Genomic DNA, 13,712 nt, shown 5'->3' on the forward strand with positions numbered 1-13,712 from the left:
TTTTGAGTGTGTATTTTAAAACTGCTTCAGCAGTGGAACTGTTTGGAGATGAGGAATGGTCTGATGTTCTGCTGTGTGAAGACACCAAAGGAAGGTCTTGGGAAACAGTTGCTACTACCACGTCGCTCACAGTAGACAGTACTAGAAGGTTTGCATGACAATAGCGGGCACCAAGGAATTGATCGGACGGAACACATGGTACGTTCACACTTCTATTGGTAAGGGCTACAACAGGATAATTTAGCTCCATGGATCAAGCAGTGTGATCGGTGCACACTGAACATCTTACCAAACTTGACTATGCTTACAATGTGACAACACATTCAACAACAACATTCACACCCTTTGACCTTATGTTTGGATACGATCCAAAGCTGCCAGTTGGCATTTGGCATGGAAAGGATCTTTCCGAAGAAGGAATCTGACCAGATAATTTGGTGACAATTCATGAAGCAGATTACAAGAAGTGTACAAGCTGGTCACAGCAAAGATTCAAGCATCAGCTGATGTTCGGAAGAACTTCGATGATAAGAAGTCAAAGGAATCTCCTCTTTCAAATGGCACTCGCGTCTACTTATGAAACTGGGGTGTGTGGTGCAGAAACAAAATTCAAGATGCCTAAACCAAGAAAGTATTCAAAGTCGTCTAAGGAGAGCAATGACGTGTATATCATGGGGTGTGCAGATGGGTTAAGACCAACCAGAACTGCTAACAGGACTGTAATCCATCCCTGTCCTCAGCCTAGACACCAGCCAAAAACCAACCTTTGGAAATCATGGGTGAGACCCAATGGAAACAAGTCTGGTTAAGTATCTTCTGATGAAAGTGTTGATGAATTGGGGTAGAACAACCCTGTTCAAACTCTTATGATGACATTTCAGAAGAGGAAGACTTACCGTCATATAGAAATTCAACAAATGGCCCAGGCCAGACAACACGAGCTTCAGCAGGGAAACATCGTAACCTGTACAAACAGCCCCAAACTGTTGCACGAGTCAGGTTGTCAAGCCAAAATTAGTAGTTGTACGAGGACGTTCCAAAGAAAAAGGATGTCGTGGAGGTCGAGAGGCCGATTTAGTGTACACATTTATTTTATTTTTTTTACATTTGAAATGACTCTTAGGATATGACGTAATGGAAGACTGCTCTCTTGTACAGGAAGTGCAAGACTGGGCGGCGATCTTGATGGTTGGTGACACGGTAATTCACAAAAGGGTCGTTATCCACAAGACGGTTGTCCCGTATATTCTGACCTTTCCGTCCATCCTGTGACAATAACGTGCTGGTCGTGTCTCAAGGACTTCACAGTGTTCTCTGCACCACCGACGTCCTCACGTCCCATGGCGTCGGCAATGCAAACCCAGACTTTATGCTTTTCGAGATATACTGCTCACAGGCAAACAGTTTCCCCTCACCAACTCCATCAACTTCTCTCAACTCCTTCAGCAGTGATCAGAGAATCATTTTGTGCCATGGTTCTCAATACTCCACGTGTTGAAGATTTACGGCGGCAAAGTGGATATGATTTCATTCGCTGTATGGTGTGATCGGAATTACTGTATCCGTACATCTTGCATGTAAATTGTGAACACAATGAAAACCATTGCTTGAGATTTCGACCGTGCCTGTACCCGTATCCGTGTGTACGCATGGCCATAACTCGACATAGGCCTCGGGCCTAGGCCTACCCAGTAAGTTGGAAAGTTCTACCTCAAATTTGAAAGCCTATCAATATATTTTGATTTTTTTTTTTGCTTTCTGTCACCAATAACATCTATTATTGGTTCACGAGCACCAGCCAGAGTGACCACTATATTTGTTATGTCTGTGTATGTGTCTGTTGGGTAGTCGATCTAGTCGGAAAAAAAAATTTCAAAAAAAAATGTTTTGAGATTTTTTTTTCTACCCTTATTATCAGTATTTAAAATGGCGATTTTGATGAAACTTGGTTGGTAGGTTCATACCATGACCTAGTTGTGTGCAAATGAGAACCGTTGCTGTGGACACCACCGTTGCCAAGCAACGGGACTTTGAAATTTTTGTAAAATCATAAAAAATTAATTTTTTCGAAAATCAAAAATCGGGCCAAGAGCGACTGTGGGCAGTATATTCAGCCATATTGTCAAACATTTCCAGCCGGATCCTATGAAAACTGTTGGAGAAGATAGACTTTGAATGAACGCTGGTCGAAAACAATAAAAAAACGAAGTTCGTTATATCTCAGAGACTATGAGTCAGATACACAGTACATGAAACTGGTATGGTAGGTTCATGGTATGTCCTAGTTATGTGTGAGAAAGAACCGTTGCTGTGGACCCCTCCGTTGCCTAGCAACGGCCGAAAAACCTCTAAATGTGGGGGGTATTTTAACAAAAAAACAATCTGCAGCATTAACCCTTGAAGCGAGAATCATTAATTTTCTTATGCTTAATCCTCAGGTCATTCCCCAACGAACGGGCTCATCGCGTCAGGTTATATTGGGTAGTCAACAACCCATGTCTGCCTACCGGCTTGTCTGTTGGGTAGTCGATCCTGTCAAAAAAAAAATATTTTTTTTGAAATTTGTTCTACCCTTATCAGTTTTTTCCGTCAATATGTTTGTCTGTCTGTCTGTCTGTCCCTCTGTTCGGTCCAGTGCTCCGTTAATACAATGACGATTTTGATGAAACTTGGTTGGTAGGTTCATACCATGACCAAGTTGTGTGCAAATGAGAACCGTTGATATGGACACCACCGTTGTCTCGCAATGGGACTTTGAAATTTTTGAAAAATCATAAAAAAAATATTTTTTCGAAAATCAAAAATCGGGCCACGAGCGACTGTGGGCAGTACATTCAGCCATATTGTCAAAAATTTCCATCCGGATCCTATGAAAACTGTCGGAGAAGATCGACTTTCAATGAACCCTGGTTGAAAACAATAAAAAAACGAAGTTCGTTATATCTCAGAGACTATGAGTGAGATATACATGAAACTGGTATGGTAGGTTCATGGTATGTCCAAGTTATGTGTGAGAAAGAACCGTTGCTATGGACCCCTCCATTGCCGAGTAACGGCCAAAAAACCTCTAAATGTGGGGGTATTTTAACGAAAAAACAATCGTGCAGCATTAACCCTTAAATAAATCATGTGTTTTCTTGTGCTTAATCCTCAGGTCATTTCCCATCGAACGGGCCCAATGTGTCAGGTTCTATTGGATAGGCGACTACCCATGTCCGCCTACCGGCTTGTCTGTGTGTCTGTCTGTCCAGAGCATAACTCCGTGGACTTTGATCCGATCTTGATGAAACTTGGTTATGTGTTCGATATCAATGTCAAGTTGTGTTTTCCTAGATGAGCAAGTGCTACGCCCATTGTGGGCGGAGCTACGCCCAAAAAATAGCCTTTTATGGGGTAGTTGGATTAAAAATCTATCTTCTCCTAGGCAATTGACTGAATGGAATGGGTTCTTCGGTATTTGAATAGCAAAATGAATTGTCTAAAACTTGTCGTTGTCCGATTTTTCATTTTCGTCCCAAGGTCAAGGTCACAAGGTCAAAAACTTAGAAAATTGTGAATTCTGACTTTAAAATCATGCGACCGCCCAAACTTTCAGAGCTCGGATGACAATATTTTTTTATGCATAATCTTGAGGTCATTCCCCACCAAAAGTCTTGAAACCATTTTGCTCTATCTCGAACACCTTGCCCGTGGCACCCCCTTCAAGTTTGTTTTTACGCTGATTTCATCAAAGTATGGATAATCCGAGGAGTGCGAAATGCTATATAGCCTATATGACGTTATATTGTTCCTGGAATGTTCCAGAGGAAGTTTTGCACCAAAGGTCATAATCCTTGACCTTTGACCTTTAAAGGCCACAAAGGTCAAATTTTCAAAGTTGTGGGAATCAAACCGGGTTTTCGACCATCTTCGACGAACTCACTCCAATAAGCTATAGCACGTATCCTGTTTCCTTATTTTAATGTCCACAACATTGTTTTGTGATCTTTAAAGGTCATGCAAAGGTCAAATTTTGAAAGTTGTTGAACGAAACCAGGTTTTCAACATTTTGCAACTAATAACCCATCACTTGTACCACATCATGTTGATCATTTTTATAACTTGGTCAAAAATTATTACATCGTCTCATCCTTGACTTCTGAAACGATCTACATCGTCAAATACCGCTCGTAGAATCATCGTCGTCTTCAGACTTGTTTTGATTTTTTTTTTTTTTTTGCTTTCTGTTACCAAGAATATCTATTGTTGTAATCTTTTCCAAACGAACGTGAGATATTTAATCAGAAACATATATTTTTGATTACGTTTGGATTTTTTCAAGCCTTTAAAAGTAGCTGATTGGCAGACCCCATAGATCTGCCCTGTGTATATGTGAACACAGCTTAACAATGTCCATTTGTTTCCCAAAGCAGATGAACAAGCGCAACGTTTGCTCCATAAACATACAAGTGCAATAATTCCATTAATCACTCAGAGACACCAGTTCCATCCTCGTTTTGATGGGTGACCTCCAATCCCAGGGTCGAGTAGTGCACGAATGAATCAAAGAAGCAGCAATACCTTCCTGTGGACGCCCAAAGGGAATGGTACCAAATAGACAAGAGGCACGATGTTCACGAATGGAAAAATCTGCTGATAACACCATGCCTGCTTTGGCAAAAACGAGCTGCGAAAATGGTTCTCAATCGGATTTCAAACAATCATGATTTGGCCACGTCATGCATCATTTGCACATGTGTGTGCCATGCATGGTGAGCTGCCGCACTCACCAACACCTCCCCAGTTCTGGGCACCGCAGGGCACAGCCACACAACATTGCCCTTTGTGTACGCGCGGCCCCGGCAAGGTTCACGTGAAGTGCTGAGACGATCATGGCATCGCACTCTGCCTTATGCCCGTCTTGCTCGGGCCGTACGAGCACAAGCCCACACGAGAAACAGAACCCTGTGACAGAGAAAAATAAATAAATAAATATCCATCACGCGCGAGGGCGTGACACCAGGGAGCACGTGGTTGAGGCTCGACCAATAGGATGTGCCCTTTACGAGGAGAAGGCGCGAACTGTTCGGTCGTTCTGCGTGATCCTGCGTGATGATCTTGGCGCTTTCCTTATTTGTCCACAACTAATCTCGTGTAATCCGCGCAATATGTTGCGCATCAAGACCCAACGATGCAGCAGTGCTGCACTCACCCCCAAGTATCATGAAACAACGACAATGGAGTATCTTCGCGTTTCGGCTCTTTTTAAAACAGATTTAGTTTCTTGGTTCAAACCGAGCCCCCAAGCAAGAAAGGGGCTGCTGCACTTCAAACAATTTTTGTTTAAAAAAAGCAAAATTCCCACGTGAAGTTCGAGCTATGGGAAAGTGAGCTATGGGAAACATATGGTTTGAATTTCATTCCACACGAGCTACATATCCAACACTTTCAAAGACATAATAAACTAGAACGGCACACAGGAGAGCACATACCATTCCAGCATTGCATACCACACCATAAGTCCATAACCATAGAACAGTTTAAGGTTTGTATCCCACTGATAGGCCGGATCTGAACCAAAATCGAATCGGCTTGTTCTTGTCACCTACCCAACTCATCCACAACTTTTTGAAATGTCTTGATATGGGCTGTTTCACAATGAGGGTACCAAGTTTGTCTCACAACCACTAAAAATTCAAACTCAATATTTTTATTTCTCCAAATCCAACATTGTTAATTACAATACTAAAATCCAAATTTTTGGAGCATCTGAATGAATATTTCTTATTAAAAATAATACCCCAAGGATGTTAGGAGAGTATTTTTTAAACTACAACAGTCATTAATACAATTCAACTATAACCACAAAATAACAACACTATCAAACTTCAGTGGTTTCCATATGTTCCACAAGTATTATTCCATTACTGGAATTATGATTCAGTGTACAAATTAAGTATATTTGTCGAAATATCAATAAAAGACTGAACTAAGTTTCAAATATCCAGAAAAAAAGATATGTTTTCATTACCACTGTCACTAATAGCACTGCATATGATGGAATTTAGCACAGAATTTTAAAACTACATGTACTTTTCTACATATTCTGAAAAAAATACGAATTTATCTCTGAAAATAAAAGTTTACCACCACAATGAAAAATATGAAGAAAATCACATATTTCTTCCAGAGAGGACATTCAATCAGTGTTGTAACAAGATAAATTACATAAATGGAAATACCTTTTACTGATAATGGATATTCATGACCATGTCAACCTTACAAAACATCAAAATTTATAGCCAGCAAGTAGTTTCCTTATAACTCGTGGCAGTTTAGGTGTTTCCAAAGAGGACACATTTTTGATGGACACATGTAAAGCAATCAGTGCAGGCCATGCAAATAGAAGGTTATTGGTTACACTCAAACTTTGTAGCATAATATCAGTGCAGGTATATACACACTTGGTAAAACACACAATAAACTTTTACAAAGGCCCTTTATTTATATTAAAAAATTCTTCTACAATATGCATTTCCGGAAAGAACATTTTTTGATGGACAAACGGTGGGACATATTTATTGAGGGTGAATTAAATATTCATAGTCTGAAATGAATAATGTGTTGTGGACAAAGTACAGAGGAGGTATTAAATTGATGCAACAACAAATAAAAGTCCCAATTTCTGCTTGTATTTGTTTATACACTGTGAATGCAGTGTACCTGGAGAAAATGAGACAGCTATTTGTCAAAAAAATGGCAATTTTTTATGCCATTCTCCCAAAAATTGACATTTTTTTGTCAAATAAAAAGTGGTCCAAGTTGTGCCATCACGAGTACCAACTGCTGGTCCTGATGACAGAGATACTACAGCCTCTCATTTAGCTATTTAGCATGCAAGGGTACAAAATACCAGAAATAACCATGACTGTGAAACAGCCCATATATATCATTTTGGCCCCAATGGTGAAGAATCACTTATAAATTAAAAAAAAAAATTATCGTATCCGGATCTGGACTCGGATCTTCACCAAAATTGAATCACTTCTTCCTTGTTACAAACCCAACATGTCCCCAAAATTTCATCTGAATCAGTCCACAACTTTTTGAGATATGTGCTGACAATGGTGAACAAGAAACAGAGCAGAGATTTCAGATCCTCACTTGGACTTGTTTTTTGTAGTGTCTTTAGTGTGGCGATTGTGTACAGGTGTGTTACGTAATTAATGAGACATAATTAGAAATGCCACTTTATAACTGCTGGCAGTGATGAACGGGTACCAAGATGTCCCACTTTGATGCAGCCCGGCTTTGATTGGACACCTGACCCTGACCCATGATGCCTTTTTTATTATTATTCATTATTCAGTTGAATTGAGAATGGGATTAAAATAAATTCAATTCAAATCAAATGGAAGACCAAATATGTACAGTCCTGCAATTAAATAATCAGAAGGAACCCGAACAAGCAAAAAGCAAAGATGAAGTCATCAGGAGGAACCTGGAAAGGATTCACATTTCAGCTTTTCAGCTACTACTCCTCTACCCGCAGCCCCATCCACGCACAGCCAAGTGAGCCATATTCAAGAAAATAAAAATAATTTTAAAAAAGAACCCATCTCAAAAATTAAATAATTCTGGCTGCCAAACCATGTATCCGATCAAGTTCAAATTTAAAACAAGTATTTCCCATCACTAATAGATCATACATCTGAAGTATGACATCAATTGATTGAGCAGTTCCAGAGAAAACATGATTTAATATTTTTCTTCAATCCAATATGGCTGTCAAACCATGTGACCTATCAATTATTCCGGAACAAACTTGTACACCCATGGCTTGGGGAACATTTGTGTGAAGTTCCCCTCAATTTGTTCAGCCGTTCTGGAGAGATTTTCATGAGGTTTAGGATAAATCCAATATGGTTGCCAAACCATGAACTATGACATCATATGTGTGAACATTTTGTTCCTCATGGATATGCAGTCATATGTGTAAAGCTTCGCCTCAATCTGTTCAGCCACTTCAAAGAAGAAGATTTTTGAGGGTTTTTTTTTATGCAATATGGCTGACGAATTACTTGACCAATGACAACAACAATTTTTTTTTCTGTGGACGATTTTATCCCGAGATGACCCTGAAAATTTTTCATACTGATCAGATGTAGCATTCTACATACGCAATTATGATGTCATAACGAAGGCACCTATGACGTCATCAAAATCACACTTATTCCTTTTAAGGAGTACTTGCCGTGTGCCAAGTTTCAATTTTTTCCTTTGTGTGGTTTCAGAGATACAGAGGCCCAAATTTTTTTCCGTTTTTCCAACATGGCTGCCACACCACGTGACCTGTGACATCATACCTATGATTAAAACATTCAACTTGAGCAGTTGCACATATAATGAAAATTTTGTCTCAATCCAACAAGCAGTTGTGGAGTAAAACATGAAAGTTCTGTGCGGACAAACACACCGACAGACAGACAATCAAATGAAAAATCACTCACAGAGTGACACTTGGCATAACAGAAAAAAATAGAATGGCACTCGGTAGAGCACATACCTCTGCTAGGTTGAACAGATCTCTATATCTATCTATCTATCTATCTATCTATCTATCTATCTATCTATCTATCTCTCTCTCTCTCTCTCTCTCTCTCTCTCTCTCTCTCTCTCTCTCTCTCTCTCTCTCTCTCTCGTGCAGCCTTTGGCTGCTGGTTGCATCATTGGTTGGGACGCGGCTATGCCGCTGATGCAGTGTCCCCCTGAGATAGAATGTGATATGTATGTATGTATATATATATATATATATATATATATATATATATATATATATATATATATATATATATATATATATCGATCTATATATGACTAAAACTCTCATCTTGTATATATGTATGTATGTTCCTGAAATACAGCCAAAACGGTACACGACAGTGCAAAAATTTTAGTGCCACCTTACTCACCATTCTCCTGCGGTGTGCATTATCAAGTTTCATTCAAATCGGGAAACGAATAAATTATTAAAAAATCAATTCCCGATCAAGTCAAGTACTCTTCGGGAGAATTGGAACAATGCAAACAACCTCAGCGGTATAGTTCGCTGGAGCTCAGTTGTTTTTTTTCTTGAAACAATTTATTTTAAAATCTCAAACATTTAGTATAGACAAAGAACGATTTATTTTTAAGCATAAAATAAACATCGCCATTTTGATCTAATACTTCCTTGTTCATTCATAAATAAAATTGTGTTCAGAAGATTATGCACAATAATTTATTTGACTTTCTTTTCTCCGGTTTTTTTTTCACATTGACGCACAATATCAAGTTTCGCTCAAATCGGGCACGAAAAAAATTATTATAAAAATAAATTCCCGATTCAGTCAAGTACTCTTCGGGAGTATTTGATCAATGCAAACAACCTCAGTGGTATAGTTCACTGGAGCTTTCTTTTTGTTGTTTTTTTGAAATGTTTTTTTTTTTATCAACCGCTGTCACAATGGGAACCCAACGGGTTCACGGGTCATCTAGTTTACATATATATATATATATATATATATATATATATATATATATATATATATATATATATATATATATATATATATATATATATATCTGTAGATATACATGTACAGTGTATGTATGTATGTATATATATATATATATATATATATATATATATATATATATATATATATATATATATATACACTCATAGTTTTTGGCCCTATCAATTTTAGAAATTAGGCCTTTGTTGACCTTTTGACCTTAGAAATGATTGGTGGTTGAGTTCATTGAGCTGATATGGAAATCCTGTTCTAATTTGAAGTCAATCGTATGCAAATTGAGGCTTTTAGAAAGTGATCTTAAGGTGTTGACTTTTGGCCTATGTTGACCTTTAGGCATATGCTGACTTGAAAAAGTATTGGTGGTTGTATTCAGTGAGCTGATGTGAAAATCCTGTTCAAATTTTAAATCAATCGGATGAAAATTAACAATTTTAGAAATTTGGCCTATGTTGACCTTTTGGTCTATAGCGACCTCAAAAATAATAGGTGGTTGAATTATGTAACCTGAACTGTAAATCCTTTTCAAAATTCAAGTCAATCTGATGAAAATGAGGATTTTCAAAAATTTTGCCCAAATTGGCCTTTTGGCATATTTTGACCTTTTGGCCTATGTTTACCTCAGAATTAATAGGTGGTCGAATTCCTTGACCTGATGTGCAAGTGCTCTTCACATTTCAAGTCAATTGGATGAAAATTGATGATTTTTGAAAATTTGTCCCAAATTGGCCTTTTGGCTCATGTAGACCTTTTCGGTCGACCAAATTTCATGAAACTTCAGTGTGTGACCACAATCTCTAAAAATTTCAGAATGGTGGGTTGAGCGGTTTCTGCTTGAGGTGAGCAGACAGTCAGACAAACAAAGAAAAAGTCAGTAGGCGACATGGGTGGTCATTATATAATTGCATACTGGCCATAGTTTTTGACGGATTGGGCTGAAATTTTTTGACAAAGGTTGAGTATAGTGCGCATAAAAGCGCGGAAGCCGATTTTTGATTTTCGAAAAAAAAAAAATAGGATTTTTTTTCAAAAATTTCAAAGTCCCGTTGCTCGGCAACGGTGGGGTGCATAGCAACGGTGCGCAAAAACAACTAGATCCTGGTATGAACCTACCAGTCAAGTTTCATCAAAATCGGTTGACTCCTCTGGCCTCCAGAACTGTCCATTACATACAAACAGACAGACAGACGGAAAACCTGAGAATAAGAGTAGTCCAGCGAGCACCCAAAAAACAAAGAAACAAACAAAGAAATAAACAAACGGCATCGATCAACACACTTGTCAAAAATGTTTTTTGTTTTTTTTGACAAGTAACAAACAAATGACCCAAACACAATACCCTCTCCTTCGGCGAGGGTAAAAATGGCTTCAAAAACTCGATGAAAAAAAATATGCAAATGCAAAAATTTTTTAAATGCATAGAAAAAAATAAATAAATAAACGACGAGACTCCTTACCCCACGCAGTCTTGACAAGGACTTGCAGTGATCAAGCTCTTCTGGCGGTAAATTTGTATTTACATCTATCTCCACTTCGGAGGTAAATGTGTACAAATTATACATTGAAAAGTCTGCTCTGGAGTACATTCATAATCCTTCACAAAGTAGCTCTTATTCTTGTTTTTAAGTGTTCTCATAACTACCAAGGCTGATGAAGACTCCAGAATAGATCGATAAAGTATAAATTGGGAAATCGTTAAAATAGTCAAATTGTTACTCTTCTTCTTCTTCACTTTTTTCACCAGCCGAGCACAATAAAGGCTGAACTCGAGGAAGTGATATTGTCTCTGAACATTAGGCTTTGTTTAATTCATCACATAAGTTCTGAGGGGAAGGGGGCGTGTGCATTATCCTAGTAATATGCGTTATATCAAAGGGTCATGTAACGTGGAGGTTTCAATTTCCTCCATTAAACAGGCGACGATGGACGCTTTTAACACTACAACTGCCACTTTATAACTGCTGGCACTGATGACTGGGTATCAAGACGTCCATCTTTGATGCAACCCTGCTTTGATCAGACACCTGATCCATCACGTCCTCTTTATTCAATTGAATTTCGAATGGGATAAAATAAATAAATAAATTCAAATCAAATTTGGAAGACCAAATAAAAGAAGTCCTGCCTTGGAGTCGTCAGAAGGAACCCAAACGAGAAAAAAAGCAAATAAAAGATGAAGTCATCATGAAGAACCTGGATAGGACTTGGGTTTCAGCTGCTACTACTACTCGACCCTCAAACCCATCCAAGTGTAGCCAAGTGGACCTTATTTCAAAAAACAAAAGCTCAGATTGAAAAAATTAAATAATCCTGGCTGTCAGACCATGCATTCGATCAGGTTGAAATTTAAAACATATTGTTGCGGATTTCGCGCCCGCCGGCGTGCTGACGGCCACGTAACTCGAATCGCGGCACGTCGCCCACCGGACGGACAATCCAGTCGTGACCCTCTCGGACTAACGCCGGGAACCAGTCACGGGTGGACCTTTCGGTCTCACCGCGATCGAGCCAATCAGCCCCCGCGTGGGATAGGGTTGCTCGCCAAATTCGAACTACCTAAGTACCCACGCGGAGGGTAGACCGGGCGATCGCACCTCGCCGCAGGTCGACTTCGGACACGGGCCACTTAAGCGACCCGTTCCGTACTATCAGAATAACCGAGCGGTGATATCGTCGACCTCGACGGTTCGATTAATTATCGGGCGTATTCGGCCCACTACCAACCCTTTACGTGAAGCAAGATGGGGATTCAATGGAGGAAAAGGCACGAAGCGAAGCGGGAGAACAGTTCAACAATAAAGCACATTTATTCGCGGCACACGGGAAGCACACAAATACAATTCCACCAAATGCACACAAAAAAAAGAAAACACAATTCCATTTACACAAAAAGCAAACATAAAAGTGAAAACACAGTGCAGAGCTAATACCGACTACCGAGCACACGGCAACACTTATACAATTCTACTTCACAGACGGCGCCGACAACACATACCCAAAACCAAGGAAAAGAAATACCCTCAAGAATGAGGCAGGCCTGAGGCCGAGACCGGGTCGGGCCTACCCGTCTCTGGTGATGAGGACGGAGCGGCGATGGCCCCCCGCAACCCGCGGGCCTCGTGGGACGGTGTCTGGCAGGGGGGTGGGAACGGGGCCCCCTTGGTCGCACTATCTCAGCGCGGGGGGAAACAGGAGGGGGTTGCTGATGCTCGGGGTATAGAGGATCTTTATTATCCCTGGTGTGCGTCTCCACCTCGGCCAGGTCGCGCTGCCGGCCTCCCTCGGGCGTGCAGCTCCTGGCACCGACGCGAGCACCCCCTCGTCCGACTCTCTTCAGCTTCTCCAGCCACTGCAGGCTTCGGGCTCCAGACTTCCACACTCGTCCCCTCCGTTCCGACTCCTTCTCGTTCTCGTTCTCCCTTCTTCTGACTGACGAACACCGTCCTTTTATCCCCCTGTAACTTCGCCTTTGACCCCCTCCCTTTGACCTTTCACCTCGCTCCCCATTGGCCCGAGAAAAAGTGGGCGTGAAGGCTTTTTGATCCACAAATTTGAAGCACAAAATCCGTGATTTTGTACACGCTGTTCGACGCGCGCTCTGCACGAATCCAACACCGGTACCCACAGCGGGGCAAGAACGGTGGCGATGCTACGGTTGCGAGGTGTGACGTGAAGGTCGTGGCGGTTGTGGTGAAGCGGTGGTTGTGGTCGGTGGTTGATGTTGTGGTTGTGATCATGGCGGTTGGTCCAAAATAAAGATAGTAAAAGAAAAACGGCTATCCTAAAGAGTCGCAGCACGTATAAATGACATGTATTCCCACTAGACAACGGGTTTGGGCCTAACTACACATGCACTTACCGAGATACCTCACCGAAGGGACCTGAATGGTGGTTTGCGAATCTGGTAACCACAACACTACCCCCTTCCCTTTATACAGACTCGTCCCGAGTCGTCAAATTTTCGTGTGCCATCATGTGTAGTTTTCCCCTAGTACACTTTACCTACGGATCCCTGAGTGCGACATTCATGGTATTCGTGTCCCCAAAATAAATAACCTGAGGGCTGCGTAACTACCTAAACAAACTCACTCACACGGACGACTTAAATAAAATTGCCGGCGCTAAGACATACATGCCGGGGGCGCACTCATATGTACA

General features: G+C 40.5%; 1 protein-coding gene across 20 annotated transcripts in view; it reads right to left on the reverse strand.

Annotated features, from left to right (window-relative positions):
- The window catches only part of LOC147021613 (cyclin-dependent kinase 14-like), a 369,402-nt gene that overhangs the window by 313,265 nt on the left and 42,425 nt on the right, over positions 1-13,712 (reverse strand). For 4 of the 20 annotated variants that reach the window (XM_085891765.1, XM_085891762.1, XM_085891763.1 and 1 more), the window contains one exon: positions 4,770-4,944. The exons of the other annotated variants lie outside the window; for them this stretch is intronic. The gene's annotated coding sequence lies outside the window, so the exon portion shown is untranslated. The remainder of the gene's footprint in view (positions 1-4,769; positions 4,945-13,712) is intronic. 20 annotated transcript variants of the gene reach the window in all.

This window comes from Eptatretus burgeri, chromosome 8, assembly GCF_056783735.1.
Source record: "Eptatretus burgeri isolate ZD-2024b chromosome 8, Ebu_testis_v1, whole genome shotgun sequence".
Taxonomy (NCBI): domain Eukaryota; kingdom Metazoa; phylum Chordata; class Myxini; order Myxiniformes; family Myxinidae; genus Eptatretus; species Eptatretus burgeri.